Raw genomic sequence first — 6,971 nt, 5'->3', positions numbered from 1 at the left:
AATCGTGTAACGTGACGCACTGTTGTGTCCAAATTAAAACCTATTCCATACATAATATACAAACACCAAGCACACACACAAACAGGAACACGTGTATATAAATATTTTACATACACATAATTTTACTACCGTTCAGTAATTTCAAATCTCATTTCGACATAAGCCAATATCCAAGGTTACTACAATTCAATCTGGCAGGTCTCCACGCCAACGTGTTGTAGAACTCTCGAGTTTTACTAAGCTATATCCATGCAACCGTTTATTGATGCCAATACAAAAATGCTTCAATTTCCGTTTGCAATTATTACACCAACAGAGCTATTCAAATACATACATAGCGTAAGCATTACCGGAATGGGTTTTTTTTCTTCTTAAACACTTGTCCGAGAATCTGTGGAATTGTACGGGCCTCATTTGCTCCGTGTTTTCGGTGGATACGGGTGTATGCGTGTTTGTTTGTGTATGGGCGTATACACACACACACAGACATACACACACATATATATACATAAATACATATACATACATATATACATATATATATATATATATATATACATATATATACATACATACATATATATATATACATATATATACATATATATACATACATACATATATATATATACATATATATACATACATATATACACATATACATAAATACATATATATATATATATATATATACACATATACATATGCATATACACATATACATATATACACACCACACACCAACATATATATATATATATATATACATATATATTAATATACATATATATATTAATATACATATATATATTAATATACATATATATATATATATTATATATAATATATATATTATATTAATATATATATATATAGATATATATATATATAACATACAGAAGGGGCTAAACACAGACGGGACAAACAAGCGAATTAAGTCGATTACATCGACCCCAGTGCGTAACTGGTACTTAATTTATCGACCCTGAAAGAATGAAAGGCAAAGTCGACCTCGGCGGCATTTGAGCTCAGAACGCAGCGGCGGACGAAATACCGCAAAGCATTTCGCCCGGCGTGCTAACGTTTCTGCCAGCTCGCTGAATTAAGTATGATATATCGGATATATAGAAGTTGAAAATGCAATGTCAACTTCGTTCGAATTAGATCTGAGAACCTGACGAACCACACCGAAAATAGGCTACCATTCCACGGTACATATCGATACAACACCAATTCCTTTCGATTTCTTTTTTTAACTATGAAAGAAAGAAAAAAAAAATCCTTAGACCTGTGAAATATCTCTAAAGCATTTCAGCGATATTAGAAACTGTTGATATAGTTCAAAACGTTATTTGTGAAATCAAACTTAATTGTATAAATGATGGTGTGAACATGTTTATGTTGTAGTTGTTTTTGTTGCTGTTGTTTGAGATACAGAGCCAGGTGTTGCCTTTCTTGATGTGATATCATCGCCACACACAACACTGATATGGCGAATTTATTAGTGACACCTTTTCAAAAGATATCAAGATTACACAATGAAAAGAGAAGCATTTCAAATTCACCAATGTCGAGCTGTTATCTTCACATCTATAGCATAGTTAATTATTTCTGTATGACCAAAGCACCAAATAAGTTTCAATGATCGGCATTTAATTGTTTACTTAGCTGTGAATGCGATGTTTATAATTAGACTCTTGTCAATCGTTGTCAAGGTGACCTATTATTAATTACAGACAGATTTTTCACCTTATATAGCAGACACTACACACACACACACAGATTATGAGTTGGAGGTTATGCAACTGTCTGAGGGATAAATATATCTGTTGGCACTGCTGATGTATTACCTATGTATAGGTTAAAATTAGTTGGCAATTTAAATGGTAAACCATGGTGTAATATATTCAGATAAGAAAAGAAATGGAGTAACAATTAACAATTAGAAATTGATCATTGGTATTAAATGGTCATAGTTTAATTGTCGTTAAAATAACTACAATGGATAATGATTATTTAATACCAATGATCAACTTCTAATAGTTAATTGCCGCTCCGTTTCTTTCCTTTTCTGTATATAATATATATTATATATATATATATATAATATATATATATATATCTTATATATATATATATATATATATATATATATACATACATATTTTCTTCTCGAGCCATGCCAGGCTCATGAAGGCCAGTTTCTCCGCTTCAGTGGCGTATATGTTACTCTCCTGGACGGATGCCGGTCCGTCCACATAATTATTCATTTCTGCCAGCTAAGTGGTCTGGAACAACGGTAAATGAAATGTTTTGCTCACGAACACAAAGAGTCGTCCGGTCCAGGAATGGAAACCACAATCTTAAGATCACGAGTCCAATACCCTGACCACTAAATTTTATCCAAGGGAAAGGCAAAGGCCGATACAGATTGGCACCAGTGACATCACAACTCATTTCTATAGATGAGTTAACTGGAGCGACGTGAAATAGAGTGTCTTGCTCAAGAACACAACACGCAGCCCGGTCGGGGATTCGAGCTCACAACCTCACGATCGTATGCTCGACGCTCTAACCACTGAGCCATATATATATATGTGTGTGTGTGTGTGTGTGTGTGTGTGTGTGTGGTGTGACGGGATGTTGGAGGTGTATCCGAGGTATGCTTTCCTAGCAATTGAGCTTGAGGTGAGAGCATGTGTTGAAACAATTACAGAGTGGAACACAGGTATTAGCCATTCAAAAACACCCAAGGACTATTTATTCCATGTTAACATGTATTGTTTCGTATCGAAAATTTCGTCGCACCAACTACGACCAGAGCTCTGACGCAGTTTTACTGCCTCTGTTTCAGTACCTTTCTGCCCGGCGTGCCATCGATTCTGCCATCTCGCCGACTTTGGTCAGAGAAATATTAAATAAGGCTAGAGAATTATTATTTTGAAGACACGAATATAGATAGACACATTAGTGGTGAAATGGGTTGAAACGTTCCCAGGATAATTACACACTGCATTAATTAACACATGTAGTATATGTGTGTGTGTTTGATCAGATATTTATGTAGATATTTTTAATTAATATCGAGTCCTATATATGCATTTTACATATATGCGTGTAACTGTGTCTACAAAAACACACAGACAGACAGACAGACAGACAGACAGACAGATAGATAGATAGATAGATAGATAGATAAATAGATAGATAGATAGATAGATAGATAGATAGATAGATAGATAGATAGATAGATAGATAGATAGATAGATTCACTGATAGGTTTGAGACAGTGGGGGCCTTAATTATAATGTAAAATCTGAAGTGGCGCCTAAAACTATTTCGTTAACGGAAATTCAACTGATAGAATTTAATACGCGAACACTCACACACAAACACTCACACATATGTTGTAGCAATATATATGTTTATATTTGCGTTTGCATGCATGTCAATGCAGTTGCACTCCAATACAAAATTCTAAATTGAAATCCAGGCATTAGCATACTTAAAAATGTATTAATTAAAATGTCAAGGCTACATATTTCATTTCATTCAACAGGGATCAACTACATGGCCGTTAAAAAAGCGGAAGTGCTGTTCCTCAATACACAACATAATTGCAAATTACTAACCCATGCTAATTAAGTTCCACAAATGTCACAGTGATTTTTTTTCTTTTTTATTCTCGCTAACATATATTAAATTGTAGTTGAAATCTGTTATAATTATAATATAAACTAACTGATGGACATTTTTGGTATAAAAAATACATATTTATTTACCCACCCCCACTCTCATGCACTTGCAACATCCTCGAAGTAGGTATATGCGGGTTTGTGTATGGGTATTACAGTCCCTGTTAGCATATCTCTATACAATTATGTGTTTTAACTACAGCATTAGAACATTTTAGCTCTTATTTCTAGCAATGTAGGTGTGTTAAAATACTTAGACACATTTAGGGTTTATTATAGTTTTCCTTCTTGGTAATATAGTAACACACTGACCATGGTTGTTTATGTTAATTTACGTATGTGTGTGCGTGCGTATATATATATACATACATATATATATATATATATATATATATATATATACATAAATATATATATGCATACACATATATATATATATGTATAAGGTGATTTATGGATAATAACGTACTAAATTCTGGTGCTTCAACTTAAGTACCTAATTCATCTGAAGATATATATATATATATATATAAGGTTAATCCAAACGGGAAAACAGAAAAAACAACACGTGGAACAATTACAGTATTATTATTATTAGGCGCTCAGGAAAATGGAAGAAGGAATATATATATATATATATGTATGTATATATGTATGTATATGCATACATATACGTATTCTCATATACACACACATACATACACATATAGGTGTGTATGTGGGTATGTTTGTGTGTGTGTAAGAATATATGTAAAAACGTTTGTTTTATGTGTAGCTATGCTAAAAGGAATTTACCATTACACTTAAGAACTCTATAATACTTTTTTTTACAAAAGTCCATATTTATTGAACATTTACAAGAGGAGGGGAAACAGTGACTTTGTGGTTTCAGCCCACTAGCCTTCCCGGTACAGAACAGCAGAAAATACGTTCATGCAAGCAGAGTTGAACCACGAACCTGCTGCAGCCGTGTTACCGATGAGAACAACCCCCCCGGAGCGATTCTCAGAATGAAACACGTAATTCTATCATTCTAATTGGCAAATCTAATAATGTTTACAGTCAGTTGTCTCGTACGGCAATTGAAATATCACTTTTCAGGTTTAATAGCGAATTTACTGTAATATTTCCAAGCATTCTTAAGCAATTAGTTTTAACATTCTGCGATGTAATAGACCTGCAAAAGGAACGTCATTGAAGAGGCGCGACGTAGGTTTTGCCCCTTCTCTTTTTACTCTTTTACTTGTTTCAGTCATTTGACTGCGGCCATGCTGGAGCACCGCCTTTAGTCGAGCAAATCGACCCCGGGACTTATTCTTTGTAAGCCCAGTAGTAGTACTTTTCTATCGTCTCTTTTGCCGAACCGCTAAGTGACGGGGACGTAAACGCACCAGCATCGGTTGTCAAGCAATGCTAGGGGGACAAACACAGACACACAAACACACACACATCCACATATATATATCTACATATATACGACAGGCTTCTTTCAGTTTCCGTCTACCAAATCTACTCACAAAGCATTGGTCGGCCCGGGGCTATAGCAGAAGACACTTGCCCAAGATGCCACGCAGTGGGACTGAACCCGGAACCATGTGGTTGTTTAGCAAGCTACTTACCACACAGCCACTCCTGCGTGAAATATATTTTAGTTTCAAGAGAACCGAACATGCGTGTTTCTCATTAAATAACTAGTTTGGCTTTTTTTCTCCATGCAGTTATTAATAGGAAATGTGGTTTCATAATATCCTCATGAAGTACCGCCCTCATTTATCACTCCGTCGGTTGCGACGAGGATTCTACTTGATCCGATCAACAGAAAAGCCTGATCGCCAAATTAACGTGCAACTAGCTGAGCAGTTTTCAGATACACTTAGCTTTAACGTAGTTCTAAGGGAGATTCAGGGTGATACAGAGCGTGACGAGGGTGGCCATTTCAATTACAGCCACAATTCATTTTATCAGCAACATTAGATAAATGGACTTGCTGAAGAACACAACGATTCACTGGGAATCGAACTCACGACCTTACGAGTGTGGGCCAAATAACCCTTACCATCGACCCACGTGTTTTCCCTACTAACGTTATGATAATCCTTTCTACTAGAAGCACGAGAACCGAAATTTTTGGGAGGTGGAGCCAGTCGATTAGATCAACCCCAGTACATAACAGGTACTTAGGTACTTAGGAAATGCTTAGGTACCGCTAAGCATTTTGCCCGGCGTGCTAACGATTCTCCCACCTCTGAGTATTATTCTGACAACCACCTAATTGTCACATTATATATATATATATATATATATATACATATATACACACACACATATATATATACATATACATATATACACACACATATATATATACATATATATACATACACACACCACACATACTATATATGTATATATGTATATAATATATATATTGTGTGTGCATATATATATATATATATATATATAATATATATATATATGTGTGTGTGTGTGTGTGTGTGTGTGTGCATGCATATATATATATATATATATATATATATATAATATATATATACATATACGGACAAACGTACTCAGGTATTCGCAGTCGGAAACATGGAAGTTTACATATTTACATACACTCGAGTGCGCACAGATCTAACTACTTATATCCGCGAGTGTATACATATCTATGTAAGCAAGTGGAATGTAGTAGCATGTCTGTGTATGTATGGGTATGTGTGTATGTGTGTGTCTGTGTGTGTGGATAAGAGAAATGGCGTATGGAGAAACACTTAACGTAGTTAAGTGGTTTGACCTTCAAAAAATGCTCTGTTTGTAATCTGATGATTTGTGAGTTGGAAAGATTCTTTACTTGGGGAATAAATTTATTTAAAATGGTTCCATTGTTTTTGGTGAGACATGAGATGGTAGCAGAGAGAGGAGAGAGAGAGAGAGAGAGAGAGAGAGAGAGCGTGAGGGAGAAAAGAATGTACATAATCTTCAAGCCAGTGAGGTTGTTATACTCTTTATAGTCGTTAAATCCACACACACGTACACACACAAACATTATATATACCATTGTGCCTCCGTGCGTATGTATGTGTGTGTGTGTGTGTTTGTGTGTGTGTGTGCTTGTGTGTGTGTGTGTGTGTCTGTGTGTATACTGTTGAAAGCATTGATAAAACTTGACAAGTCTGCCGATCAAAAAGTTATACTTTCTTTGGTGAAACTTCTGTTTTATGTCAACATCACACTGATACTACATTTCACAGGTTGCTACCTGTGATCCAATTTCGA

General features: G+C 35.1%; 1 protein-coding gene across 1 annotated transcript in view; it reads right to left on the bottom strand.

Moving 5' to 3' along the window:
• The window catches only part of LOC115221274 (neural cell adhesion molecule 1-like), an 832,228-nt gene that overhangs the window by 615,289 nt on the left and 209,968 nt on the right, over window positions 1-6,971 (bottom strand). The window lies entirely within an intron of this gene.

The sequence above is a fragment of the Octopus sinensis genome, linkage group LG18 (genome assembly GCF_006345805.1).
Source record: "Octopus sinensis linkage group LG18, ASM634580v1, whole genome shotgun sequence".
NCBI lineage: Eukaryota > Metazoa > Mollusca > Cephalopoda > Octopoda > Octopodidae > Octopus > Octopus sinensis.
Note: the sequence above shows the minus strand (reverse complement) of the source record. Positions and strands in the feature narration are given on the sequence as shown.